The sequence below is a fragment of the Oncorhynchus mykiss genome, chromosome 13 (genome assembly GCF_057628025.1).
Source record: "Oncorhynchus mykiss isolate SJ-2025 chromosome 13, ASM5762802v1, whole genome shotgun sequence".
NCBI classification, from domain to species: domain Eukaryota; kingdom Metazoa; phylum Chordata; class Actinopteri; order Salmoniformes; family Salmonidae; genus Oncorhynchus; species Oncorhynchus mykiss.
In genome coordinates, this window is record NC_143034.1 from 4,456,909 (window position 1) to 4,483,487 (window position 26,579).

The following is a 26,579-nucleotide window of genomic DNA, read 5'->3' on the forward strand; positions in this document are numbered from 1 at the left end:
GAAGCAATGTTGTGTGTCACGGATGGGGTTCCAACTCAATAGTGTAGTCCATCGCCTTAACCAACCAGCCACCAAGTCCTGTGCTCTCACGGTGGCAGTTGCACCTCCTACCGGTGGTTCTTCACGTCAAATCCTTGATTGGAAAAAAGGAAAGTTGTGATGGTCTGTGCGACGACCAAGCAGTCCATTTTAACAGTGGGAACTGTGGCCGAGCTGTCCAGAGAACTGGATTTAAGGACCCAGTCTTTCGGAGGTGTAGGTTCAAAGTCCACCTCTGAAACTTTTTCTCAACAGAAAACTGTAATGTAATTTCAAACAAGGCCACCAAGGACACCGGACAAATAAAGGGAATCCAGCAATTACCCTAATTCCCACATCTGTTATTGCAATTATCTGCCGTGTTTTTCTAATTCAGTCTGCTTCAGACGTAAAAGCAGAAACTAATTCTAAGTTTATACGATGGAAGAAAGAGCAACATCAGATAAATTAAGATTTTTAAAAAGAGAATCAAAAAAAGATGAAGGACGCAAGAGCAACATGAGATACATAAAGATTTTAAAGAAGAAAATGAAAAAGAAGACTAAAATACAAGGAAGTACAGACGCTCTAGGTAACTGACGAGAAAGTGTAAATATTTTGCCAGAGCTGGGTAGTGTGGCCGAGTGGTCTAAGGCGCTGGATTAAGGCTCCAGTCTCTAAGGAGGCGTGGGTTCAAATCCCACCACTGCCATCTTTATTGAGTTTTTTTGCGCAAGCTATCACATTTTCTGCTTTGTTTCTGGGTTTTTACTTTCATGTCGCCCATGCAAGGGAGAAAAGAAGCAATGTTGTGTGTCACGGATGGGGTTCCAACTCAATAGTGTAGTCCATCACCTTAACCAATCAGCCACCAAGTCCTGTGCTCTCGCTGTGGCAGTTGCACCTCCTACCGGTGGTTGTTCACGTCAAAGCCTAGATTGTAAACAAGGAAAGTTGGGCTGGGCTGTGCGACGACCTAGCAGTCCATTTTAACAGTGGGTACTGTGGCCAAGCTGTCCAGAGAACTGTATTTAAGGATCCAGTCTTTCAGAGGTGTGGGTTCAACGTCCACCGCTTTAACTTTTTCTCAACAAAAAACTGTAATGTAATTTCAAACAAGGCCACCAAGGACACCGGACAAATAAAGGGAATCCATCCTTTACCCTAATTCCCACCTCTGTTTTTGAAAAAATTCTGCTGTGTTTTTCAGATTCAATCTGCTTCAGACATAAAAGCAGAAACGAATTTTCAGTGTACACAATGGAAGAAAGAGCAACATCAGATAAATTAAGATTTTTAAAAAGAGAATCAAAAAAAGATGAAGGACGCAAGAGCAACATGAGATACATAAAGATTTTAAAGAAGAAAATGAAAAAGAAGACTAAAATACAAGGAAGTACAGACGCTCTAGGTAACTGACGAGAAAGTGTAAATATTTTGCCAGAGCTGGGTAGTGTGGCCGAGCGGTCTAAGGCGCTGGATTAAGGCTCCAGTCTCTAAGGAGGCGTGGGTTCAAATCCCACCACTGCCATCTTTATTGAGTTTTTTTGCGCAAGCTATCACATTTTCTGCTTTGTTTCTGGGTTTTTACTTTCATGTCGCCCATGCAAGGGAGAAAAGAAGCAATGTTGTGTGTCACGGATGGGGTTCCAACTCAATAGTGTAGTCCATCACCTTAACCAATCAGCCACCAAGTCCTGTGCTCTCGCTGTGGCAGTTGCACCTCCTACCGGTGGTTGTTCACGTCAAAGCCTAGATTGTAAACAAGGAAAGTTGGGCTGGGCTGTGCGACGACCTAGCAGTCCATTTTAACAGTGGGTACTGTGGCCAAGCTGTCCAGAGAACTGTATTTAAGGATCCAGTCTTTCAGAGGTGTGGGTTCAAAGTCCACCGCTTTAACTTTTTCTCAACAAAAAACTGTAATCTAATTTCAAACAAGGCCACCAAGGACACCGGACAAATAAAGGGAATCCATCCTTTACCCTAATTCCCACCTCTGTTTTTGAAAAAATTCTGCTGTGTTTTTCAGATTCAATCTGCTTCAGACATAAAAGCAGAAACGAATTTTCAGTGTACACAATGGAAGAAAGAGCAACATCAGATAAATTAAGATTTTTAAAAAGAGAATCAAAAAAAGATGAAGGACGCAAGAGCAACATGAGATACATAAAGATTTTAAAGAAGAAAATGAAAAAGAAGACTAAAATACAAGGAAGTACAGACGCTCTAGGTAACTGACGAGAAAGTGTAAATATTTTGCCAGAGCTGGGTAGTGTGGCCGAGCGGTCTAAGGCGCTGGATTAAGGCTCCAGTCTCTAAGGAGGCGTGGGTTCAAATCCCACCACTGCCATCTTTATTGAGTTTGTTTGCGCAAGCTATCACATGTTCTGCTTTATTTCAGTGTTTTTACTTTCATGCAGGGCAATGCAAGGGAGAAAAGAAGCAATGTTGTGTGTCACGGATGGGGTTCCAACTCAATAGTGTAGTCCATCACCTTAACCAACCAGCCACCAAGTCCTGTGCCCCCACGGTGGCAGTTGCACCTCCTACCGGTAGTTGTTCACGTCAAATCCTTGATTGGAAAAAAGGAAAGTTGTGATGGTCTGTGCGATGACCAAGCAGTCTATTTTAACAGTGGGAACTGTGGCCAAGCTGTCCAGAGAACTGGATTTAAGGACCCAGTCTTTCAGAGGTGTCGGTTCAAAGTCCACCACTACAACTTTTTCTCAACAGAAAACTGTAATGTAATTTCAAACAAGGCCACCAAGGACACCGGACAAATAAAGGGAATCCAGCCTTTACCCTAATTCCCACGTCTGTTATTGCAATTATCTGCCGTGTTTTTCTAATTCAATCTTCTTCAGACATAAAAGCAGAAACTAATTCTAAGTTTATACGATGGAAGAAAGAGCAACATCAGATAAATTAAGATTTTTAAAAAGAGAATCAAAAAAAGATGAAGGACGCAAGAGCAACATGAGATACATAAAGATTTTAAAGAAGAAAATGAAAAAGAAGACTAAAATACAAGGGAGTGCAGACGCTCTAGGTAACTGATTAGAAAGTGTGAATATTTTGCCAGAGCTGGGTAGTGTGGCCGAGCGGTCTAAGGCGCTGGATTTAGGTTCCAGTCTCTAAGGAGGCGTGGGTTCAAATCCCACCACTGCCATCTTTATTGAGTTTGTTTGCGCAAGCTATCACATGTTCTGCTTTATTTCAGCGTTTTTACTTTCATGCAGGGCCATGCAAGGGAGAAAAGAAGCAATGTTGTGTGTCACGGATGGGTTTCCAACTCAATAGTGTAGTCCGTCACCTTAACCAACCAGCCACCAAGTTCTGTGCCCGCGCGCTGGCAATTGCACCTCCTACTGGTGGTTGTTCATGTCAATTCCTTGATTGAAAAAAAGGAAAGTTGTGATGGTCTGTGCGACGACCAAGCAGTCCATTTTAACAGTGGGAACTGTGGCCGAGCTGTCCAGAGAACTGGATTTAAGGACCCAGTCTTTCGGAGGTGTCGGTTCAAAGTCCACCGCTGCAAGTTTTTCTCAACAGAAAACTGTAATGTAATTTCAAACAAGGCCACCAAGGACACCGGACAAATAAAGGGAATCCAGCCTTTACCCTCATTCCCACGTCTGTTATTGCAATTATCTGCCGTGTTTTTCTAATTCAATCTGCTTCAGACATGAAAGCAGAAACTAATTCTAGGTTTATACGATGGAAGAAAGAGCAACATCAGATAAATTAAGATTTTTAAAAAGAGAATCAAAAAAAGATGAAGGACGCAAGAGCAACATGAGATACATAAAGATTTTAAAGAAGAAAATGAAAAAGAAGACTAAAATACAAGGAAGTACAGACGCTCTAGGTAACTGACGAGAAAGTGTAAATATTTTGCCAGAGCTGGGTAGTGTGGCCGAGCGGTCTAAGGCGCTGGATTAAGGCTCCAGTCTCTAAGGAGGCGTGGGTTCAAATCCCACCACTGCCATCTTTATTGAGTTTTTTTGCGCAAGCTATCACATTTTCTGCTTTGTTTCTGGGTTTTTACTTTCATGTCGCCCATGCAAGGGAGAAAAGAAGCAATGTTGTGTGTCACGGATGGGGTTCCAACTCAATAGTGTAGTCCATCACCTTAACCAATCAGCCACCAAGTCCTGTGCTCTCGCTGTGGCAGTTGCACCTCCTACCGGTGGTTGTTCACGTCAAAGCCTAGATTGTAAACAAGGAAAGTTGGGCTGGGCTGTGCGACGACCTAGCAGTCCATTTTAACAGTGGGTACTGTGGCCAAGCTGTCCAGAGAACTGTATTTAAGGATCCAGTCTTTCAGAGGTGTGGGTTCAAAGTCCACCGCTTTAACTTTTTCTCAACAAAAAACTGTAATGTAATTTCAAACAAGGCCACCAAGGACACCGGACAAATAAAGGGAATCCATCCTTTACCCTAATTCCCACCTCTGTTTTTGAAAAAATTCTGCTGTGTTTTTCAGATTCAATCTGCTTCAGACATAAAAGCAGAAACGAATTTTCAGTGTACACAATGGAAGAAAGAGCAACATCAGATAAATTAAGATTTTTAAAAAGAGAATCAAAAAAAGATGAAGGACGCAAGAGCAACATGAGATACATAAAGATTTTAAAGAAGAAAATGAAAAAGAAGACTAAAATACAAGGAAGTACAGACGCTCTAGGTAACTGACGAGAAAGTGTAAATATTTTGCCAGAGCTGGGTAGTGTGGCCGAGCGGTCTAAGGCGCTGGATTAAGGCTCCAGTCTCTAAGGAGGCGTGGGTTCAAATCCCACCACTGCCATCTTTATTGAGTTTTTTTGCGCAAGCTATCACATTTTCTGCTTTGTTTCTGGGTTTTTACTTTCATGTCGCCCATGCAAGGGAGAAAAGAAGCAATGTTGTGTGTCACGGATGGGGTTCCAACTCAATAGTGTAGTCCATCACCTTAACCAATCAGCCACCAAGTCCTGTGCTCTCGCTGTGGCAGTTGCACCTCCTACCGGTGGTTGTTCACGTCAAAGCCTAGATTGTAAACAAGGAAAGTTGGGCTGGGCTGTGCGACGACCTAGCAGTCCATTTTAACAGTGGGTACTGTGGCCAAGCTGTCCAGAGAACTGTATTTAAGGATCCAGTCTTTCAGAGGTGTGGGTTCAAAGTCCACCGCTTTAACTTTTTCTCAACAAAAAACTGTAATGTAATTTCAAACAAGGCCACCAAGGACACCGGACAAATAAAGGGAATCCATCCTTTACCCTAATTCCCACCTCTGTTTTTGAAAAAATTCTGCTGTGTTTTTCAGATTCAATCTGCTTCAGACATAAAAGCAGAAACGAATTTTCAGTGTACACAATGGAAGAAAGAGCAACATCAGATAAATTAAGATTTTTAAAAAGAGAATCAAAAAAAGATGAAGGACGCAAGAGCAACATGAGATACATAAAGATTTTAAAGAAGAAACCACTGCCATCTTTATTGAGTTTGTTTGCGCAAGCTATCACATGTTCTGCTTTATTTCAGCGTTTTTACTTTCATGCAGGGCCATGCAAGGGAGAAAAGAAGCAATGTTGTGTGTCACGGATGGGGTTCCAACTCAATAGTGTAGTCCATCGCCTTAACCAACCAGCCACCAAGTCCTGTGCCCCCGCGGTGGAAGTTGCACCTCCTACCGGTGGTTCTTCACGTCAAATACTTGATTGGAAAAAAGGAAAGTTGTGATGGTCTGTGCAACGACCCAGCAGTCCGTTTTAACAGTTGGTACTGTGACCGAGCTGTCCAGAGAACTGGATTTAAGGACCCAGTCTTTCGGAGGTGTCGGTTCAAAGTCCACCGCTGCAAGTTTTTCTCAACAGAAAACTGTAATGTAATTTCAAACAAGGCCACCAAGGACACCGGACAAATAAAGGGAATCCAGCCTTTACCCTAATTCCCACGTCTGTTATTGCAATTATCTGCCGTGTTTTTCTAATTCAATCTGCTTCAGACATAAAAGCAGAAACGAATTCTAAGTTTATACGATGGAAGAAAGAGCAACATCAGATAAATTAAGATTTTTAGAAAGAGAATCAAAAAAAGATGAAGGACGCAAGAGCAACATGAGATACATAAAGATTTTAAAGAAGAAAATGAAAAAGAAGACTAAAATACAAGGAAGTACAGACGCTCTAGGTAACTGACGAGAAAGTGTAAATATTTTGCCAGCGCTGGGTAGTGTGGCCGAGCGGTCTAAGGCGCTGGATTTAGGCTCCAGTCTCTAAGGAGGCGTGGGTTCGAATCCCACCACTGCCATCTTTGTTGAGTTTGTTTGCGCAAGCTATCACATGTCCTGCTTTATTTCAGCGTTTTTACTTTCATGTAGGGCCATGCAAGGGAGAAAAGAAGCAATGTTAAGTGTCACGGATGGGGTTCCAACTCAATAGTGTAGCCAACCAGCCACCAAGTCCTGTGCCCCCACGGTGGCAGTTGCACCTCCTACCGGTGGTTGTTCACGTCAAATCCTTGATTGGAAAAAAGGAAAGTTGTGATGGTCTGTGCGACGATCAAGCAGTCCATTTTAACAGTGGGAACCGTGGCCGAGCTGTCCAGAGAACTGCATTTAAGGACCCAGTCTTTCGGAGGTGTCGGTTCAAAGTCCACCACTGCAACTTTTTCTCAACAGAAAACTGTAATGTCATTTCAAACTAGGCCACCAAGGACACCGGACAAATAAAGGGAATCCAGCCTTTACCCTAATTCCCACGTCTGTTATTGCAATTATCTGCCGTGTTTTTCTAATTCAATCTTCTTCAGACATAAAAGCAGAAACGAATTCTAAGTTTATACGATGGAAGAAAGAGCAACATCAGATAAATTAAGATTTTTAGAAAGAGAATCAAAAAAAGATGAAGGACGCAAGAGCAACATGAGATACATAAAGATTTTAAAGAAGAAAATGAAAAAGAAGACTAAAATACAAGGAAGTGCAGACACTCTAGGTAACTGACGAGAAAGTGTGAATATTTTGCCAGAGCTGGGTAGTGTGGCCGAGCGGTCTAAGGCGCTGGATTAAGGCTCCAGTCTCTAAGGAGGCGTGGGTTCAAATCCCACCACTGTCATCTTTATTGAGTTTGTTTGCGCAAGCTATCACATGTTCTGCTTTATTTCAGCGTTTTTACTTTCATGCAGGGCCATGCAAGGGAGAAAAGAAGCAATGTTGTGTGTCACGGATGGGGTTCCAACTCAATAGTGTAGTCCATCGCCTTAACCAACCAGCCACCAAGTCCTGTGCCCCCGCGGTGGCAGTTGCACCTCCTACCGGTGGTTCTTCACGTCAAATCCTTGATTGGAAAAAAGGAAAGTTGTGATGGTCTGTGCGACGACCAAGCAGTCCATTTTAACAGTGGGAACTGTGGCCGAGCTGTCCAGAGAACTGCATTTAAGGACCCAGTCATTCGGAGGTGTCGGTTCAAAGTCCACCACTGCAACTTTTTCTCAACAGAAAACTGTAATGTCATTTCAAACTAGGCCACCAAGGACACCGGACAAATAAAGGGAATCCAGCCTTTACCCTAATTCCCATGTCTGTTATTTCAATTATCTGCCGTGTTTTTCTACTTCAATCTGCTTCAGACATAAAAGCAGAAACTAATTCTAAGTTTATACGATGGAAGAAAGAGCAACATCAGATAAATTAAGATTTTTAAAAAGAGAATCAAAAAAAGATGAAGGACGCAAGAGCAACATGAGATACATAAAGATTTTAAAGATGAAAATGAAAAAGAAGACAAAAATACAAGGAAGTGCAGACGCTCTAGGTAACTGACGAGAAAGTGTGGAAATCATGCCAGAGCTGGGTAGTGTGGCCGAGCGGTCTAAGGCGCTGGATTTAGGCTCCAGTCTCTAAGGAGGCGTGGGTTCAAATCCCACCACTGCCATCTTTATTGAGTTTGTTTGCGCAAGCTATCACATGTTCTGCTTTATTTCAGCGTTTTTACTTTCATGCAGGGCCATGCAAGGGAGAAAAGAAGCAATGTTGTGTGTCACGGATGGGGTTCCAACTCAATAGTGTAGTCCATCGCCTTAACCAACCAGCCACCAAGTCCTGTTCCCCCACGGTGGCAGTTGCACCTCCTACCGGTGATTGTTCACGTCAAATCCTTGATTGGAAAAAAGGAAAGTTGTGATGGTCTGTGCGACGACCAAGCAGTCCATTTTAACAGTTGGTACTGTGGCCGAGCTGTCCAGAGAACTGAATTTAAGGACCCAGTCTTTCGGAGGTGTCGGTTCAAAGTCCACCGCTGCAACTTTTTCTCAACAGAAAACTGTAATGTAATTTCAAACAAGGCCACCAAGGACACCGGACAAATAAAGGGAATCCAGCCTTTCCCCTAATTCCCACATCTGTTATTGCAATTATCTGCCGTGTTTTTCTAATTCAGCCTGCTTCAGACATAAAAGCAGAAACGAATTCTAAGTTTATACGATGGAAGAAAGTGCAACATCAGATAAATTAAGATTTTTAAAAAGAGAATCAAAAAAAGATGAAGGACGCAAGAGCAACATGAGATACATGAAGATTTTAAAGAAGAAAATGAAAAAGAAGACTAAAATACAAGGGAGTGCAGACGCTCTAGGTAACTGACGAGAAAGTGTGGAAATCTTGCCAGAGCTGGGTAGTGTGGCCGAGCGGTCTAAGGTGCTGGATTTAGGCTTAAGTCTCTAAGGAGGCGTGGGTTCAAATCCCACCACTGCCATCTTTATTGAGTTTGTTTGCGCAAGCTATCACATGTTCTGCTTTATTTCAGCGTTTTTACTTTCATGCAGGGCCATGCAAGGGAGAAAAGAAGCAATGTTGTGTGTCACGGATGGGGTTCCAACTCAATAGTGTAGTCCATCGCCTTAACCAACCAGCCACCAAGTCCTGTTCCCCCACGGTGGCAGTTGCACCTCCTACCGGTGATTGTTCACGTCAAATCCTTGATTGGAAAAAAGGAAAGTTGTGATGGTCTGTGCGACGACCAAGCAGTCCATTTTAACAGTTGGTACTGTGGCCGAGCTGTCCAGAGAACTGAATTTAAGGACCCAGTCTTTCGGAGGTGTCGGTTCAAAGTCCACCGCTGCAACTTTTTCTCAACAGAAAACTGTAATGTAATTTCAAACAAGGCCACCAAGGACACCGGACAAATAAAGGGAATCCAGCCTTTCCCCTAATTCCCACATCTGTTATTGCAATTATCTGCCGTGTTTTTCTAATTCAGCCTGCTTCAGACATAAAAGCAGAAACGAATTCTAAGTTTATACGATGGAAGAAAGTGCAACATCAGATAAATTAAGATTTTTAAAAAGAGAATCAAAAAAAGATGAAGGACGCAAGAGCAACATGAGATACATGAAGATTTTAAAGAAGAAAATGAAAAAGAAGACTAAAATACAAGGGAGTGCAGACGCTCTAGGTAACTGACGAGAAAGTGTGGAAATCTTGCCAGAGCTGGGTAGTGTGGCCGAGCGGTCTAAGGTGCTGGATTTAGGCTTAAGTCTCTAAGGAGGCGTGGGTTCAAATCCCACCACTGCCATCTTTATTGAGTTTGTTTGCGCAAGCTATCACATGTTCTGCTTTATTTCAGCGTTTTTACTTTCATGCAGGGCCATGCAAGGGAGAAAAGAAGCAATGTTGTGTGTCACGGATGGGGTTCCAACTCAATAGTGTAGTCCATCGCCTTAACCAACCAGCCACCAAGTCCTGTTCCCCCACGGTGGCAGTTGCACCTCCTACCGGTGATTGTTCACGTCAAATCCTTGATTGGAAAAAAGGAAAGTTGTGATGGTCTGTGCGACGACCAAGCAGTCCATTTTAACAGTTGGTACTGTGGCCGAGCTGTCCAGAGAACTGGATTTAAGGACCCAGTCTTTCGGAGGTGTCGGTTCAAAGTCCACCGCTGCAACTTTTTCTCAACAGAAAACTGTAATGTAATTTCAAACAAGGCCACCAAGGACACCGGACAAATGAAGGGAATCCAGCCTTTCCCCTAATTCCCACATCTGTTATTGCAATTATCTGCCGTGTTTTTCTAATTCAGCCTGCTTCAGACATAAAAGCAGAAACGAATTCTAAGTTTATACGATGGAAGAAAGCGCAACATCAGATAAATTAAGATTTTTAAAAAGATAATCAAAAAAAGATGAAGGACGCAAGAGCAACATGAGATACATGAAGATTTTGAAGAAGAAAATGAAAAAGAAGACAAAAATTCAAGGAAGTGCAGACGCTCTAGGTAACTGACGAGAAAGTGTGAATATTTTGACAGAGCTGGGTAGTGTGGCTGAGCAGTCTAAGGTGCTGGATTAAGGCTCCAGTCTCTAAGGAGGCGTGGGTTCAAATCCCAACTCTGCCATCTTTATTGAGTTTGTTTGCGCAAGCTATCACATGTTCTGCTTTATTTCAGCGTTTTTACTTTCATGCAGGTCCATGCAAGGGAGAAAAGAGGCAATGTTGTGTTTCACGGATAGGGTACCAACTCAATAGTGTAGTCCATCGCCTTAACCAACCAGCCACCAAGTCCTGTGCTCCAGCGGTGGCAGTTGCACCTCCTACCGGTGGTTTATCACGTCAAATCCTTGATTGGAATAAAGGAAAGTTGTGATGGTCTGTGCGACGACCAAGCAGTCAATTTTAACAGTGGGAACTGTGGCCGAGCTGTCCAGAGAACTGGATTTAAGGACCCAGTCTTTCGGAGGTGTCGGTTCAAAGTCCACCGCTGCAACTTTTTCTCAACAGAAAACTGTAATGTAATTTCAAACAAGGCCACCAAGGACACCGGAAAATAAAGGGAATCCAGCCTTTACCCTAATTCCCACGTCTGTTATTGCAATTATCTGATGTGTATTTCTAATTCAATCTGCTTCAGACATAAAAGCAGAAACTAATTCTCAGTTTATACGATGAAAGAAAGCGCAACATCAGATAAATTAAGATTTTTAAAAAGATAATCAAAAAAAGATGAAGGACGCAAGAGCAACATGAGATACATGAAGATTTTGAAGAAGAAAATGAAAAAGAAGACAAAAATTCAAGGAAGTGCAGACGCTCTAGGTAACTGACGAGAAAGTGTGAATATTTTGACAGAGCTGGGTAGTGTGGCTGAGCAGTCTAAGGTGCTGGATTAAGGCTCCAGTCTCTAAGGAGGCGTGGGTTCAAATCCCAACTCTGCCATCTTTATTGAGTTTGTTTGCGCAAGCTATCACATGTTCTGCTTTATTTCAGCGTTTTTACTTTCATGCAGGTCCATGCAAGGGAGAAAAGAGGCAATGTTGTGTTTCACGGATAGGGTACCAACTCAATAGTGTAGTCCATCGCCTTAACCAACCAGCCACCAAGTCCTGTGCTCCAGCGGTGGCAGTTGCACCTCCTACCGGTGGTTTATCACGTCAAATCCTTGATTGGAATAAAGGAAAGTTGTGATGGTCTGTGCGACGACCAAGCAGTCAATTTTAACAGTGGGAACTGTGGCCGAGCTGTCCAGAGAACTGGATTTAAGGACCCAGTCTTTCGGAGGTGTCGGTTCAAAGTCCACCGCTGCAACTTTTTCTCAACAGAAAACTGTAATGTAATTTCAAACAAGGCCACCAAGGACACCGGAAAATAAAGGGAATCCAGCCTTTACCCTAATTCCCACGTCTGTTATTGCAATTATCTGATGTGTATTTCTAATTCAATCTGCTTCAGACATAAAAGCAGAAACTAATTCTCAGTTTATACGATGAAAGAAAGAGCAACATCAGATAAATTAAGATTTTTAAAAAGAGAATCAAAAAAAGATGAAGGACGCAAGAGCAACATGAGATACATAAAGATTTTAAAGAAGAAAATGAAAAAGAAGACTAAAATACAAGGAAGTGCAGACACTCTAGGTAACTGACGAGAAAGTGTGAATATTTTGCCAGAGCTGGGTAGTGTGGCCGAGCGGTCTAAGGCGCTGGATTAAGGCTCCAGTCTCTAAGGAGGCGTGGGTTCAAATCCCACCACTGCCATCTTTATTGAGTTTGTTTGCGCAAGCTATCACATGTTCTGCTTTATTTCGGTGTTTTTACTTTCATGTAGGGCCATGCAAGGGAGAAAATAAGCAATGTTGTGTGTCACGGATGGGGTTCCAACTCAATAGTGTAGTCCATCGCCTTAACCAACCAGCCACCAAGTCCTGTGCTCTCACGGTGGCAGTTGCACCTCCTACCAGTGGTTGTTCATGTCAAATCCTTGATTGGAATTAAGGAAAGTTGTGATGGTCTGTGGGACGACCCAGCAGTCCATTTTAACAGTTGGTACTGTGGCCAAGCTGTCCAGAGAACTGGATTTAAGGACCCAGTCTTTCGGAGGTGTCGGTTCAAAGTCCACCGCTGTAACTTTTTCTCAACAGAAAACTGTAATGTCATTTCAAACAAGGCCACCAAGGACACCAGAAAATAAAGGGAATCCAGCCTTTACCCTAATTCCCACGTCTGTTATTGCGATTATCTGCCGTGTTTTTCTAATTCAATCTGCTTCAGACATAAAACCAGAAACTAATTCTAAGTTTATACGATGGAAGAAAGAGCAACATCAGATAAATTAAGATTTTTAAAAAGAGAATCAAAAAAAGATGAAGGACGCAAGAGCAACATGAGATACATAAAGATTTTAAAGAAGAAAATGAAAAAGAAGACTAAAATACAAGGAAGTGCAGACACTCTAGGTAACTGACGAGAAAGTGTGAATGTTTTGCCGGAGTTGGGTAGTGTCGCCGAGCGGTCTAAGGCGCTGGATTTAGGCTCCAGTCTCTAAGGAGGCGTGGGTTCAAATCCCACCACTGCCATCTTTATTGAGTTTGTTTGCGCAAGCTATCACATGTTCTGCTTTATTTCACCGTTTTTACTTTCATGCAGGGCCATGGAAGGGAGAAAAGAAGCAATGGTGTGTGTCACGGATGGGCTTCCAACTCAATAGTGTAGTCCATCGCCTTAAACAACCAGCCACCAAGTCCTGTGCCCCCGCTGTGGCAATTGCACCTCCTACTGGTGGTTGTTCATGTCAATTCCTTGATTGGAAAAAAGGAAAGTTGTGATGGTCTGTGCGACGACCAAGCATTCCATTTTAACAGTGGGAACTGTGGCCGAGCTGTCCAGAGAACTGGATTTAAGGACCCAGTCTTACGGAGGTGTCGGTTCAAAGTCCACCGCTACAACTTTTTCTCAACAGAAAACTGTAATGTATTTTCAAACAAGGCCACCAAGGACACCGGACAAATAAAGGGAATCCAGCCTTTACCCTAATTCCCATGTCTGTTATTTCAATTATCTGCCGTGATTTTCTAATTCAATCTGCTTCAGACATAAAAGCAGAAACTAATTCTAAGTTTATACGATGGAAGAAAGAGCAACATCAGATAAATTAAGATTTTTAAAAAGAGAATCAAAAAAAGATGAAGGACGCAAGAGCAACATGAGATACATAAAGATTTTAAAGAAGAAAATGAAAAAGAAGACTAAAATACAAGGAAGTGCAGACGCTCTAGGTAACTGACGAGAAAATGTGGAAACTTGCCAGAGCTGGGTAGTGTGGCCGAGCGGTCTAAGGCGCTGGATTAAGGCTCCAAGGAGCCTCTAAGGAGGCATGGGTTCAAATCCCACCACTGCCATCTTTATTGAGTTTGTTTGCGCAAGCTATCACATGTTCTGCTTTATTTCAGCGTTTTTACTTTCATGCAGGGTCATGCAAGGGAGAAAAGAAGCAATGTTGTGTGTCACGGATGGGGTTCCAACTCAATAGTGTAGTCCATCGCCTTAACCAACCAGCCACCAAGTCCTGTGCCCCCACGGTGGCAGTTGCACCTCCTTCGGTAGTTGTTCACGTCAAATCCTTGATTGGAAAAAAGTAAAGTTGTGATGGTCTGTGCGATGACCAAGCAGTCTATTTTAACAGTGGGAACTGTGGCCAAGCTGTCCAGAGAACTGGATTTAAGGACCCAGTCTTTCGGAGGTGTCGGTTCAAAGTCCACCGCTGCAACTTTTTCTCAACAGAAAACTGTAATGTAATTTCAAACAAGGCCACCAAGGACACCGGACAAATAAAGGGAATCCAGCCTTTACCCTAATTCCCACGTCTGTTATTGCAATTATCTGCCGTGTTTTTCTAATTCAATCTGCTTCAGACATAAAAGCAGAAACGAATTCTAAGTTTATACGATGGAAGAAAGAGCAACATCAGATAAATTAAGATTTTTAAAAAGAGAATCAAAAAAAGATGAAGGACGCAAGAGCAACATGAGATACATAAAGATTTTAAAGAAGAAAATGAAAAAGAAGACAAAAATACAAGGAAGTGCAGACGCTCTAGGTAACTGACGAGAAAGTGTGGAAATCTTGCCAGAGCTGGGTAGTGTGGCCGAGCGGTCTAAGGCGCTGGATTTAGGCTCCAGTCTCTAAGGAGGTGTGGGTTCAAATCCCACCACTGCCATCTTTATTGAGTTTGTTTGCGCAAGCTATCACATGTTCTGCTTTATTTCAGCGTTTTTACTTTCATGCAGGGCCATGCAAGGGAGAAAAGAAGCAATGTTGTGTGTCACGGATAGGGTTCCAACTCAATAGTGTAGTCCATCGCCTTAACCAACCAGCCACCAAGTCCTGTTCCCCCACGGTGGCAGTTGCACCTCCTACCGGTGATTGTTCACGTCAAATCCTTGATTGGAAAAAAGGAAAGTTGTGATGGTCTGTGCGACGACCAAGCAGTCCATTTTAACAGTTGGTACTGTGGCCGAGCTGTCCAGAGAACTGGATTTAAGGACCCAGTCTTTCGGAGGTGTCGGTTCAAAGTCCATCGCTGCAACTTTTTCTCAACAGAAAACTGTAATGTAATTTCAAACAAGGCCACCAAGGACACCGGACAAATAAAGGGAATCCAGCCTTTCCCCTAATTCCCACATCTGTTATTGCAATTATCTGCCGTGTTTTTCTAATTCAGCCTGCTTCCGACATAAAAGCAGAAACGAATTCTAAGTTTATACGATGGAAGAAAGTGCAACATCAGATAAATTAAGATTTTTAAAAAGAGAATCAAAAAAAGATGAAGGACGCAAGAGCAACATGAGATACATGAAGATTTTAAAGAAGAAAATGAAAAAGAAGACTAAAATACAAGGGAGTGCAGACGCTCTAGGTAACTGACGAGAAAGTGTGGAAATCTTGCCAGAGCTGGGTAGTGTGGCCGAGCGGTCTAAGGTGCTGGATTTAGGCTCAAGTCTCTAAGGAGGCGTGGGTTCAAATCCCACCACTGCCATCTTTATTGAGTTTGTTTGCGCAAGCTATCACATGTTCTGCTTTATTTCAGCGTTTTTACTTTCATGCAGGGCCATGCAAGGGAGAAAAGAAGCAATGTTGTGTGTCACGGATGGGGTTCCAACTCAATAGTGTAGTCCATCGCCTTAACCAACCAGCCACCAAGTCCTGTTCCCCCACGGTGGCAGTTGCACCTCCTACCGGTGATTGTTCACGTCAAATCCTTGATTGGAAAAAAGGAAAGTTGTGATGGTCTGTGCGACGACCAAGCAGTCCATTTTAACAGTTGGTACTGTGGCCGAGCTGTCCAGAGAACTGGATTTAAGGACCGTCTTTCGGAGGTGTCGGTTCAAAGTCCACCGCTGCAACTTTTTCTCAACAGAAAACTGTAATGTAATTTCAAACAAGGCCACCAAGGACACCGGACAAATGAAGGGAATCCAGCCTTTCCCCTAATTCCCACATCTGTTATTGCAATTATCTGCCGTGTTTTTCTAATTCAGCCTGCTTCAGACATAAAAGCAGAAACGAATTCTAAGTTTATACGATGGAAGAAAGCGCAACATCAGATAAATTAAGATTTTTAAAAAGATAATCAAAAAAAGATGAAGGACGCAAGAGCAACATGAGATACATGAAGATTTTGAAGAAGAAAATGAAAAAGAAGACAAAAATTCAAGGAAGTGCAGACGCTCTAGGTAACTGACGAGAAAGTGTGAATACTTTGACAGAGCTGGGTAGTGTGGCTGAGCAGTCTAAGGTGCTGGATTAAGGCTCCAGTCTCTAAGGAGGCGTGGGTTCAAATCCCAACTCTGCCATCTTTATTGAGTTTGTTTGCGCAAGCTATCACATGTTCTGCTTTATTTCAGCGTTTTTACTTTCATGCAGGTCCATGCAAGGGAGAAAAGAGGCAATGTTGTGTGTCACGGATAGGGTACCAACTCAATAGTGTAGTCCATCGCCTTAACCAACCAGCCACCAAGTCCTGTGCTCCAGCGGTGGCAGTTGCACCTCCTACCGGTGGTTTATCACGTCAAATCCTTGATTGGAAACAAGGAAACTTGGGCTGGGCTGTGAGATGACCCAGCAGTCCATTTTAACAGTGGGTACTGTGGCCGAGCTGTCCAGAGAACTGGACATTTAAGGACCCAGTCTTTCGGTTCAAAGTCCACCACTGCAATTTTTTCTCAACAGAAAACTGTAATGTAATTTCAAACATGGCCACCAAGGACACCGGACAAATAAAGGGAATCCAGCCTTTACCCTAATTCCCACGTCTGTTATTGCAATTATCTGCCGTGTTTTTCTAATTCAATCTGCTTCAGACATAAAAGCAGAAACTAATTCTAAGTTTATACGATGGAAGAAAGAGCAACATCAGATAAATTAAGATTTTTAAAAAGAGAATCAAAAAAAGATGAAGGACGCAAGAGCAACATGAGATACATAAAGATTTTAAAGAAGAAAATGAAAAAGAAGACAAAAATACAAGGAAGTGCAGACGCTCTAGTTAACTGACGAGAAAGTGTGGAGATCTTGCCAGAGCTGGGTAGTGTGGCCGAGCGGTCTAAGGCGCTGGATTTAGGCTCCAGTCTCTAAGGAGGCGTGGGTTCAAATCCCACCACTGCCATCTTTATTGACTTTGTTTGCGCAAGCTATCACATGTTCTGCTCTATTTCAGCGTTTTTACTTTCATGCAGGGCCATGCAAGGGAGAAAAGAGGCAATGTTGTGTTTCACGGATAGGGTTCCAACTCAATAGTGTAGTCCATCGCCTTAACCAACCAGCCACCAAGTCCTGTGCCCCCGCGATGGCAGTTGCACCTCCTGCTGGTGGTTGTTCACGTCAAATCCTTGATTGGAAAAAAGCAAAGTTGTAATGGTCTGTGCGATGACCAAGCAGTCCATTTTAAGAGTGGGTACTGTGGCCGAGCTGTCCAGAGAACTGGATTTAAGGACCCAGTCTTTCGGAGGTGTCGGTTCAAAGTCCACCGCTGCAACTTTTTCTCAACAGAAAACTGTAATGTAATTTCAAACAAGGCCACCAAGGACACCGGACAAATAAAGGGAATCCAGCCTTTACCCTAATTCCCACGTCTGTTATTGCAATTATCTGCCGTGTTTTTCTAATTCAATCTGCTTCAGACATAAAAGCAGAAACTAATTCTAAGTTTATACGATGGAAGAAAGAGCAACATCAGATAAATTAAGATTTTTAAAAAGAGAATCAAAAAAAGATGAAGGACGCAAGAGCAACATGAGATACATAAAGATTTTAAAGAAGAAAATGAAAAAGAAGACAAAAATACAAGGAAGTGCAGACGCTCTAGTTAACTGACGAGAAAGTGTGGAGATCTTGCCAGAGCTGGGTAGTGTGGCCGAGCGGTCTAAGGCGCTGGATTTAGGCTCCAGTCTCTAAGGAGGCGTGGGTTCAAATCCCACCACTGCCATCTTTATTGACTTTGTTTGCGCAAGCTATCACATGTTCTGCTCTATTTCAGCGTTTTTACTTTCATGCAGGGCCATGCAAGGGAGAAAAGAGGCAATGTTGTGTTTCACGGATAGGGTTCCAACTCAATAGTGTAGTCCATCGCCTTAACCAACCAGCCACCAAGTCCTGTGCCCCCGCGATGGCAGTTGCACCTCCTGCTGGTGGTTGTTCACGTCAAATCCTTGATTGTAAACAAGGAAAGTTGGCCTGGGCTATGCGACGACCTAGCAGTCCATTTTAACAGTGGGTACTGTGGCCAAGCTGTCCAGAGAACTGTATTTAAGGATCCAGTCTTTCAGAGGTGTAGGTTCAAAGTCCACCGCTTTAACTTTTTCTCAACAGAAAACTGTAATGTAATTTCAAGCAAGGCCACCAAGGACACCGGACAAATAAATGGAATCCAGCCTTTACCCTAATTCCCACCTCTGTTTTTGAAATTATCTGCTGTGTTTTTCAGATTCAATCTGCTTCAGACATAAAAGCAGAAACTAATTTTCAGTGTACACAATGGAAGAAAGAGCAACATGAGATAAATCAAGATTTTTAAAAAGAGAATAAAAAAAAGATGAAGGACGCAAGAGCAACATGAGATACATAAAGATTTTAAAGAAGAAAATGAAAAAGAAGACTAAAATACAAGGGAGTGCAGACGCTCTAGGTAACTGACGAGAAAGTGTGAATAGTTCCCCAGAGCTGGGTAGTGTGGCCGAGCGGTCTAAGGCGCTGGATTAAGGCTCCAGTCTCTAAGGAGGCGTGGGTTCAAATCCCACCACTGCCATCTTTATTGAGTTTGTTTGCGCAAGCTATCACATGTTCTGCTTTATTTCAGCGTTTTTACTTTCATGCAGGGCCATGCAAGGGAGAAAAGAAGCAATGTTGTGTGTCACGGATGGGGTTCCAACTCGATAGTGTAGTCCATCGCCTTAACTAACCAGCCACCAAGTCCTGTGCTCCCGCGGTGGCAGTTGCACCTCATACCGGTGGTTGTTCACGTCAAAGCCTAGATTGTAAACAAGGAAAGTTGGCCTGGGCTGTGCGAAGACCTAGCAGTCCATTTTAACAGTGGGTACTGTGGCCAAGCTGTCCAGAGAACTGGATTTACGGATCCAGTCTTTCAGATGTGTGGGTTCAAAGTCCACCGCTTTAACTTTTTCTCAACAGAAAACTGTAATGTAATTTCAAGCAAGGCAACCAAGGACACCGGACAAATAAAGGGAATCCAGCCTTTACCCTAATTCCCACGTCTGTTATTGCAATTATCTGCCGTGTTTTTCTAATTCAATCTGCTTCAGACATAAAAGCAGAAACTAATTTTCAGTGTACACAATGGAAGAAAGAGCAACATCAGATAAATTAAGATTTTTAAAAATAGAATAAAAAAAAGATGAAGGACGCAAGAGCAACATGAGATACTAAAGATTTTAAAGAGGAAAATGAAAAAGAAGACTAAAATACAAGGGAGTGCAGACGCTCTAGGTAACTGACGAGAAAGTGTGGAAATCTTGCCAGAGCTGGGTAGTGTGGCCGAGCGGTCTAAGGCGCTGGATTTAGGCTCCAGTCTCTAAGGAGGCGTGGGTTCAAATCCCACCACTGCCATCTTTATTGAGTTTGTTTGCGCAAGCTATCACATTTTCTGCTTTATTTCAGCGTTTTTGCTTTCATGCAGGGCCATGCAAGGGAGAAAAGAAGCAATGTTGTGTGTCACGGATGGGGTTCCAACTCGATAGTGTAGTCCATCGCCTTAACCAACCAACCACCAAGTCCTGTGCCGCCGCGGTGGCAGTTGCACCTCCTACCGGTGGTTGTTCACGTCAAAGCCTAGATTGTAAACAAGGAAAGTTGGCCTGGGCTGTGCGAAGACCTAGCAGTCCATTTTAACAGTGGGAACTGTGGCCGAGCTGTCCAGAGAACTGGATTTAAGGACCCAGTCTTTCGGAGCTGTCGGTTCAAAGTCCACCTCTGCAACTTTTTCTCAACAGAAAACTGTAATGTAATTTCAAACAAGGCCACCAAGGACACCGGACAAATAAAGGGAATCCAGCCTTTACCCTAATTCCCACGTCTGTTATTGCAATTATCTGATGTGTTTTTGTAATTCAATCTGCTTCAGACATGAAAGCAGAAACTAATTCTAGGTTTATACGATGGAAGAAAGAGCAACATCAGATAAATTAAGATTTTTAAAAAGAGAATCAAAAAAAGATGAAGGACGCAAGAGCAACATGAGATACATAAAGATTTTAAAGAAGAAAATGAAAAAGAAGACTAAAATACAAGGAAGTGCAGACGCTCTAGGTAACTGACGAGAAAGTGTGAATAATTTCCCAGAGCTGGGTAGCGTGGCCGAGCGGTCTAAGGCGCTGGATTAAGGCTCCAGTCTCTAAGGAGGCGTGGGTTCAAATCCCACCACTGCCATCTTTTTTGAGTTTGTTTGCGCAAGCTATCACATGTTCTGCTTTATTTCAGCTTTTTTACTTTCATGCAGGGCCATGCAAGGGAGAAAAGAAGCAATGTTGTGTGTCACGGATGGGGTTCCAACTCAATAGTGTAGTCCATCGCCTTAACCAACCAGCCACCAAGTCCTGTGCTCTCACGGTGGCAGTTGCACCTCCTACCGGTGGTTGTTCATGTCAAATCCTTGATTGGAAAAAAGGAAAGTTGTGATGGTCTGTGGGACGACCCAGCAGTCCATTTTAACAGTTGGTACTGTGGCCGTGCTGTCCAGAGAACTGGATTTAAGGACCCAGTCTTTCAGAGGTGTCGGTTCAAAGTCCACCGCTGCAACTTTTTCTCAACAGAAAACTGTAATGTAATTTCAAACAAGGCCACCAAGGACACCGGAAAATAAAGGGAATCCAGCCTTTACCCTAATTCCCACGTCTGTTTTTGCAATTATCTGCCGTGTTTTTGTAATTCAATCTGCTTCAGACATAAAAGCAGCAACTAATTCTAAGCTTATACGATGGAAGAAAGAGCAACATCAGATAAATTAAGATTTTTAAAAAGATAATCAAAAAAAGATGAAGGACGCAAGAGCAACATGAGATACATAAAGATTTTAAAGAAGAAAATGAAAAAGAAGACTAAAATTCAAGGGAGTGCAGACGCTCTAGGTAACTGACGATAAAGTGTGGAAGCTTGCCAGAGCTGGGTAGTGTGGCCGAGCGGTCTAAGGCGCTGGATTAAGGCTCCAGTCTCTAAGGAGGCGTGGGTTCAAATCCCACCACTGCCATCTTTATTGAGTTTGTTTGCGCAAGCTTTATTTCAGCGTTTTTACTTTCATGTAGGGCCATGCAAGGGAGAAAAAAATCTATGTTGTGTGTCACGGATGGGGTTCCAACTCAATAGTGTAGTCCATCGCCTTAACCAACCAGCCACCAAGTCCTGTGTTCTCACGGTGGCAGTTGCACCTCCTACCGGTGGTTGTTCACGTCAAATCCTTGATTGGAAAAAAGGAAAGTTGTGATGGTCTGTGCGACGACCAAGCAGTCCATTTTAACAGTTGGTACTGTGGCCGAGCTGTCCAGAGAACTGGATTTAAGGACCCAGTCTTTCGGAGGTGTCGGTTCAAAGTCCACCGCTTTAACTTTTTCTCAACAGAAAACTGTAATGTCATTTCAAACAAGGCCACCAAGGACACCGGACAAATAAAGGGAATCCAGCATTTACCCTAATTCCCACGTCTGTTATTGCAATTATCTGCCATGTTTTTCTAATTCAATCTGCTTCAGACATAAAAGTAGAAACTAATTCTCAGTTTATACGATGAAAGAAAGAGCAACATCAGATAAATTAAGATTTTTAGAAAGAGAATCAAAAAAAGATGAAGGACGCAAGAGCAACATGAGATACATAAAGATTTTAAAGAAGAAAATGAAAAAGAAGACTAAAATACAAGGGAGTGCAGACGCTCTAGGTAACTGATGAGAAAGTGTGGAAATCTTGCCAGAGCTGGGTAGTGTGGCCGAGCGGTCTAAGGCGCTGGATTTAGGCTCCAGTCTCTAAGGAGGCGTGGGTTCAAATCCCACCACTGCCATCTTTATTGAGTTTGTATGCGCAAGCTTTATTTCAGCGTTTTTACTTTCATGCAGGGCCGTGCAAGGTAGAAAATAAGCAATGTTGTGTGTCACGGATGGGGTTCCAACTCAATAGTGTAGTCCATCGCCTTAACCAACCAGCCACCAAGTCCTGTGCCCCCGCGGTGGAAGTTGCACCTCCTACCGGTGGCTGTTCACGTCAAAGCCTAGATTGTAAACAAGGAAAGTTGGGCTGGGCTGTGCGACGACCAAGCAGTCCATTTTAACAGTTGGTACTGTGGCCGAGCTGTCCAGAGAACTGGATTTAAGGACCCAGTCTTTCGGAGGTGTCGGTTCAAAGTCCACCGCTTTAACTTTTTCTCAACAGAAAACTGTAATGTCATTTCAAACAAGGCCACCAAGGACACCGGACAAATAAAGGGAATCCAGCATTTACCCTAATTCCCACGTCTGTTATTGCAATTATCTGCCATGTTTTTCTAATTCAATCTGCTTCAGATATAAAAGCAGAAACTAATTCTCAGTGTATACGATGAAAGAAAGAGCAACATCAGATAAATTAACATTTTTAGAAAGAGAATAAAAAAAAGATGAAGGACGCAAGAACAACATGAGATACATAAAGATTTTAAAGAAGAAAATGAAAAAGAAGACTGAAATACAAGGGAGTGCAGACGCTCTAGGTAACTGACGAGAAAGTGTGAATATTTTGCCACAGCTGGGTAGTGTGGCCGAGCGGTCTAAGGCGCTGGATTAAGGCTCCAGTCTCTAAGGAGGCGTGGGTTCAAATCCCACCACTGCCATCTTTATTGAGTTTGTTTGCGCAAGCTATCACATGTTCTGCTTTATTTCAGAGTTTTTACTTTCATGCAGGGCCATGCAAGGGAGAAAATAAGCAATGTTGTGTGTCACGGATGGGGATCCGACTCAATAGTGTAGTCCATCGCCTTAACCAACCAGCCACCAAGTCCTGTGCCCCCGCAGTGGCAGTTGCACCTCCTACCGGTGGTTGTTCACGTCAAATCCTTGATTGGAAAAAAGGAAAGTTGTGATGGTCTGTGCGACGACCAAGCAGTCCATTTTAACAGTGGGAACTGTGGCCGAGCTGTCCAGAGAACTGGATTTAAGGACCCAGTCTTTCGGAGGTGTCGGTTCAAAGTCCACCGCTTTAACTTTTTCTCAACAGAAAACTGTAATGTCATTTCAAACAAGGCCACCAAGGACACCGGACAAATAAAGGGAATCCAGCCTTTACCCTAATTCCCACGTCTGTTATTGCAATTATCTGCCATGTTTTTCTAATTCAATCTGCTTCAGACATAAAAGCAGAAACTAATTCTCAGTTTATACGATGAAAGAAAGAGCAACATCAGATAAATTAAGATTTTTAGAAAGAGAATCAAAAAAAGATGAAGGACGCAAGAGCAACATGAGATACATAAAGATTTTAAAGAAGAAAATGAAAAAGAAGACTAAAATACAAGGGAGTGCAGACGCTCTAGGTAACTGATGAGAAAGTGTGGAAATCTTGCCAGAGCTGGGTAGTGTGGCCGAGCGGTCTAAGGCGCTGGATTTAGGCTCCAGTCTCTAAGGAGGCGTGGGTTCAAATCCCACCACTGCCATCTTTATTGAGTTTGTATGCGCAAGCTATCACATGTTCTGCTTTATTTCAGCGTTTTTACTTTCATGCAGGGCCATGCAAGGGAGAAAAGAAGCAATGTTGTGTGTCACGGATGGGGTTGCAACTCAATAGTGTAGTCCATCGCCTTAACCAACCAGCCACCAACTCCTGTGCTCTCTCGGTGGCAGTTGCACCTCCTACCGGTGGTTGTTCACGTCAAATCCTTGATTGGAAAAAAGGAAAGTTGTGATGGTCTGTGGGACGACCCAGCAGTCCATTTTAACAGTTGGTACAGTGGGCGAGCTGTCCAGAGAACTGGATTTAAGGACCCAGTCTTTCAGAGGTGTCGGTTCAAAGTCCACCACTACAACTTTTTCTCAACAGAAAACTGTAATGTAATTTCAAACAAGGCCACCAAGGACACCGGACAAATAAAGGGAATCCAGCCTTTACCCTAATTCCCACGTCTGTTATTGCAATCTTCTGCCGTGTTTTTCTAATTCAATCTGCTTCAGATATAAAAGCAGAAACTAATTCTCAGTTTATACGATGAAAGAAAGAGCAACATCAGATAAATTAACATTTTTAGAAAGAGAATAAAAAAAAGATGAAGGACGCAAGAACAACATGAGATACATAAAGATTTTAAAGAAGAAAATGAAAAAGAAGACTGAAATACAAGGGAGTGCAGACGCTCTAGGTAACTGACGAGAAAGTGTGAATATTTTGCCACAGCTGGGTAGTGTGGCCGAGCGGTCTAAGGCGCTGGATTAAGGCTCCAGTCTCTAAGGAGGCGTGGGTTCAAATCCCACCACTGCCATCTTTATTGAGTTTGTTTGCGCAAGCTATCACATGTTCTGCTTTATTTCAGAGTTTTTACTTTCATGCAGGGCCATGCAAGGGAGAAAATAAGCAATGTTGTGTGTCACGGATGGGGATCCGACTCAATAGTGTAGTCCATCGCCTTAACCAACCAGCCACCAAGTCCTGTGTTCTCACGGTGGCAGTTGCACCTCCTACCGGTGGTTGTTCACGTCAAATCCTTGATTGGAAAAAAGGAAAGTTGTGATGGTCTGTGGGACGACCCAGCAGTCCATTTTAACAGTTGGTACTTTGGGCGAGCTGTCCAGAGAACTGGATTTAAGGACCCAGTCTTTCGGAGGTGTCGGTTCAAAGTCCACCACTGCAACTTTTTCTCAACAGAAAACTGTAATGTAATTTCAAACAAGGCCAGCAAGGACACCGGAAAATAAAGGGAATCCAGCCTTTACCCTCATTCCCACGTCTGTTATTGCAATTATCTGCCGTGTTTTTCTAATTCAATCTGCTTCAGACATAAAAGCAGAAACTAATTCTAAGTTTATACGATGAAAGAAAGAGCAACATCAGATAAATTAAGATTTTTAGAAAGAGAATCAAAAAAAGATGAAGGACGCAAGAGCAACATGAGATACATAAAGATTTTAAAGAAGAAAATGAAAAAGAAGACTAAAATACAAGGAAGTGCAGACGCTCTAGGTAACTGACGAGAAAGTTTGGAGATCTTGCCAGAGCTGGGTAGTGTGGCCGAGCGGTCTAAGGTGCTGGATTAAGGCTCCAGTCTCTAAGGAGGTGTGGGTTCAAATCCCACCACTGCCATCTTTATTGAGTTTGTTTGCGCAAGCTATCACATGTTCTGCTTTATTTCAGTGTTTTTACTTTCATGCAGGGCCATTCAAGGGAGAAAAGAAGCAATGTTGTGTGTCACGGATGGGGTTCCAACTCAATAGTGTAGTCCATCGCCTTAACCAACCAGCCACCAAGTCCTGTGCCCCCACGGTGGCAGTTGCACCTCCTACCGGTAGTTGTTCACGTCAAATCCTTGATTGGAAAAAAGGAAAGTTGTGATGGTCTGTGCGATGACCAAGCAGTCTATTTTAACAGTGGAAACTGTGGCCAAGCTGTCCAGAGAACTGGATTTAAGGACCCAGTCTTTCAGAGGTATCGGTTCAAAGTCCACCACTGCCACTTTTTCTCAACAGAAAACTGTAATGTAATTTCAAACAAGGCAACCAAGGACACCGGACAAATAAAGGGAATCCAGCCTTTACCCTAATTCCCACGTCTGTTATTGCAATTATCTGCCGTGTTTTTCTAATTCAATCTGCTTCAGACATAAAAGCAGAAACTAATTCTAAGTTTACACGATGAAAGAAAGAGCAACATCAGATAAATTAAGATTTTTAGAAAGAGAATCAAAAAAAGATGAAGGACACAAGAGCAACATGAGATACATAAAGATTTTAAAGAAGAAAATGAAAAAGAAGACTAAAATACAAGGGAGTGCAGACGCTCTAGGTAACTGACGAGAAAGTGTGGAGACTTGCCAGAGCTGGGTAGTGTGGCCGAGCGGTCTAAGGCGCTGGATTTAGGCTCCAGTCTCTAAGGAGGCGTGGGTTCAAATCCCACCACTGCCATCTTTATTGAGTTTGTTTGCGCAAGCTATCACATGTTCTGCTTTATTTCAGCGTTTTTACTTTCATATAAGGGAGAAAAAAATCAATGTTGTGTGTCACGGATGGGGTTCCAACTCAATAGTGTAGTCCATCGCCTTAACCAACCAGCCACCAAGTCCTGTGCTCTCACGGTGGCAGTTGCACCTCCTACCGGTGGTTGTTCATGTCAAATCCTTGATTGGAATTAAGGAAAGTTGTGATGGTCTGTGGGACGACCCAGCAGTCCACTTTAACAGTTGGTACTGTGGCCGAGCTGTCCAGAGAACTGGATTTAAGGATCCAGTCTTTCAGAGGTGTGGGATCAAAGTCCACCGCTTTAACTTTTTCTCAACAGAAAACTGTAATGTAATTTCAAACAAGGCCAGCAAGGACACCGGAAAATAAAGGGAATCCAGCCTTTACCCTCATTCCCACGTCTATTATTGCTATTATCTGCCGTGTTTTTCTAATTCAATCTGCTTCAGACATAAAAGCAGAAACTAATTCTAAGTTTATACGATGAAAGAAAGAGCAACATCAGATAAATTAAGATTTTTAGAAAGAGAATCAAAAAAAGATGAAGGACGCAAGAGCAACATGAGATACATGAAGATTTTAAAGAAGAAAATGAAAAAGAAGACTAAAATACAAGGA

General features: G+C 42.9%; 27 non-coding genes across 27 annotated transcripts; all 27 read left to right on the forward strand.

Moving 5' to 3' along the window:
• The first annotated feature begins 648 nt into the window (after window positions 1–648).
• Window positions 649–730, forward strand: trnal-aag (transfer RNA leucine (anticodon AAG)). The gene has a single exon. It is a non-coding gene; the product is annotated as a tRNA-Leu (tRNA).
• A 737-nt stretch (window positions 731–1,467) lies between these two features.
• trnal-aag (transfer RNA leucine (anticodon AAG)) lies at window positions 1,468–1,549 on the forward strand. Its single transcript has one exon. It is a non-coding gene; the product is annotated as a tRNA-Leu (tRNA).
• A 737-nt stretch (window positions 1,550–2,286) lies between these two features.
• trnal-aag (transfer RNA leucine (anticodon AAG)) lies at window positions 2,287–2,368 on the forward strand. The gene has a single exon. It is a non-coding gene; the product is annotated as a tRNA-Leu (tRNA).
• Window positions 2,369–3,105: 737 nt separating this feature from the next.
• On the forward strand, window positions 3,106–3,187 carry trnal-aag (transfer RNA leucine (anticodon AAG)). Its single transcript has one exon. It is a non-coding gene; the product is annotated as a tRNA-Leu (tRNA).
• Window positions 3,188–3,924: 737 nt separating this feature from the next.
• trnal-aag (transfer RNA leucine (anticodon AAG)) lies at window positions 3,925–4,006 on the forward strand. The gene has a single exon. It is a non-coding gene; the product is annotated as a tRNA-Leu (tRNA).
• A 737-nt stretch (window positions 4,007–4,743) lies between these two features.
• trnal-aag (transfer RNA leucine (anticodon AAG)) lies at window positions 4,744–4,825 on the forward strand. Its single transcript has one exon. It is a non-coding gene; the product is annotated as a tRNA-Leu (tRNA).
• A 1,402-nt stretch (window positions 4,826–6,227) lies between these two features.
• trnal-uag (transfer RNA leucine (anticodon UAG)) lies at window positions 6,228–6,309 on the forward strand. The gene has a single exon. It is a non-coding gene; the product is annotated as a tRNA-Leu (tRNA).
• A 724-nt stretch (window positions 6,310–7,033) lies between these two features.
• trnal-aag (transfer RNA leucine (anticodon AAG)) lies at window positions 7,034–7,115 on the forward strand. Its single transcript has one exon. It is a non-coding gene; the product is annotated as a tRNA-Leu (tRNA).
• Window positions 7,116–7,852: 737 nt separating this feature from the next.
• trnal-uag (transfer RNA leucine (anticodon UAG)) lies at window positions 7,853–7,934 on the forward strand. The gene has a single exon. It is a non-coding gene; the product is annotated as a tRNA-Leu (tRNA).
• Window positions 7,935–8,671: 737 nt separating this feature from the next.
• On the forward strand, window positions 8,672–8,753 carry trnal-uag (transfer RNA leucine (anticodon UAG)). The gene has a single exon. It is a non-coding gene; the product is annotated as a tRNA-Leu (tRNA).
• A 737-nt stretch (window positions 8,754–9,490) lies between these two features.
• On the forward strand, window positions 9,491–9,572 carry trnal-uag (transfer RNA leucine (anticodon UAG)). The gene has a single exon. It is a non-coding gene; the product is annotated as a tRNA-Leu (tRNA).
• A 2,373-nt stretch (window positions 9,573–11,945) lies between these two features.
• On the forward strand, window positions 11,946–12,027 carry trnal-aag (transfer RNA leucine (anticodon AAG)). The gene has a single exon. It is a non-coding gene; the product is annotated as a tRNA-Leu (tRNA).
• Window positions 12,028–12,763: 736 nt separating this feature from the next.
• Window positions 12,764–12,845, forward strand: trnal-uag (transfer RNA leucine (anticodon UAG)). Its single transcript has one exon. It is a non-coding gene; the product is annotated as a tRNA-Leu (tRNA).
• Window positions 12,846–14,403: 1,558 nt separating this feature from the next.
• On the forward strand, window positions 14,404–14,485 carry trnal-uag (transfer RNA leucine (anticodon UAG)). The gene has a single exon. It is a non-coding gene; the product is annotated as a tRNA-Leu (tRNA).
• Window positions 14,486–15,222: 737 nt separating this feature from the next.
• trnal-uag (transfer RNA leucine (anticodon UAG)) lies at window positions 15,223–15,304 on the forward strand. Its single transcript has one exon. It is a non-coding gene; the product is annotated as a tRNA-Leu (tRNA).
• A 1,547-nt stretch (window positions 15,305–16,851) lies between these two features.
• Window positions 16,852–16,933, forward strand: trnal-uag (transfer RNA leucine (anticodon UAG)). The gene has a single exon. It is a non-coding gene; the product is annotated as a tRNA-Leu (tRNA).
• A 737-nt stretch (window positions 16,934–17,670) lies between these two features.
• trnal-uag (transfer RNA leucine (anticodon UAG)) lies at window positions 17,671–17,752 on the forward strand. Its single transcript has one exon. It is a non-coding gene; the product is annotated as a tRNA-Leu (tRNA).
• Window positions 17,753–18,489: 737 nt separating this feature from the next.
• trnal-aag (transfer RNA leucine (anticodon AAG)) lies at window positions 18,490–18,571 on the forward strand. The gene has a single exon. It is a non-coding gene; the product is annotated as a tRNA-Leu (tRNA).
• A 736-nt stretch (window positions 18,572–19,307) lies between these two features.
• Window positions 19,308–19,389, forward strand: trnal-uag (transfer RNA leucine (anticodon UAG)). The gene has a single exon. It is a non-coding gene; the product is annotated as a tRNA-Leu (tRNA).
• A 737-nt stretch (window positions 19,390–20,126) lies between these two features.
• Window positions 20,127–20,208, forward strand: trnal-aag (transfer RNA leucine (anticodon AAG)). Its single transcript has one exon. It is a non-coding gene; the product is annotated as a tRNA-Leu (tRNA).
• Window positions 20,209–20,943: 735 nt separating this feature from the next.
• On the forward strand, window positions 20,944–21,025 carry trnal-aag (transfer RNA leucine (anticodon AAG)). Its single transcript has one exon. It is a non-coding gene; the product is annotated as a tRNA-Leu (tRNA).
• A 722-nt stretch (window positions 21,026–21,747) lies between these two features.
• Window positions 21,748–21,829, forward strand: trnal-uag (transfer RNA leucine (anticodon UAG)). Its single transcript has one exon. It is a non-coding gene; the product is annotated as a tRNA-Leu (tRNA).
• A 722-nt stretch (window positions 21,830–22,551) lies between these two features.
• Window positions 22,552–22,633, forward strand: trnal-aag (transfer RNA leucine (anticodon AAG)). The gene has a single exon. It is a non-coding gene; the product is annotated as a tRNA-Leu (tRNA).
• Window positions 22,634–23,370: 737 nt separating this feature from the next.
• Window positions 23,371–23,452, forward strand: trnal-uag (transfer RNA leucine (anticodon UAG)). Its single transcript has one exon. It is a non-coding gene; the product is annotated as a tRNA-Leu (tRNA).
• A 737-nt stretch (window positions 23,453–24,189) lies between these two features.
• Window positions 24,190–24,271, forward strand: trnal-aag (transfer RNA leucine (anticodon AAG)). Its single transcript has one exon. It is a non-coding gene; the product is annotated as a tRNA-Leu (tRNA).
• Window positions 24,272–25,007: 736 nt separating this feature from the next.
• trnal-aag (transfer RNA leucine (anticodon AAG)) lies at window positions 25,008–25,089 on the forward strand. Its single transcript has one exon. It is a non-coding gene; the product is annotated as a tRNA-Leu (tRNA).
• A 736-nt stretch (window positions 25,090–25,825) lies between these two features.
• Window positions 25,826–25,907, forward strand: trnal-uag (transfer RNA leucine (anticodon UAG)). Its single transcript has one exon. It is a non-coding gene; the product is annotated as a tRNA-Leu (tRNA).
• Window positions 25,908–26,579: the final 672 nt, after the last annotated feature.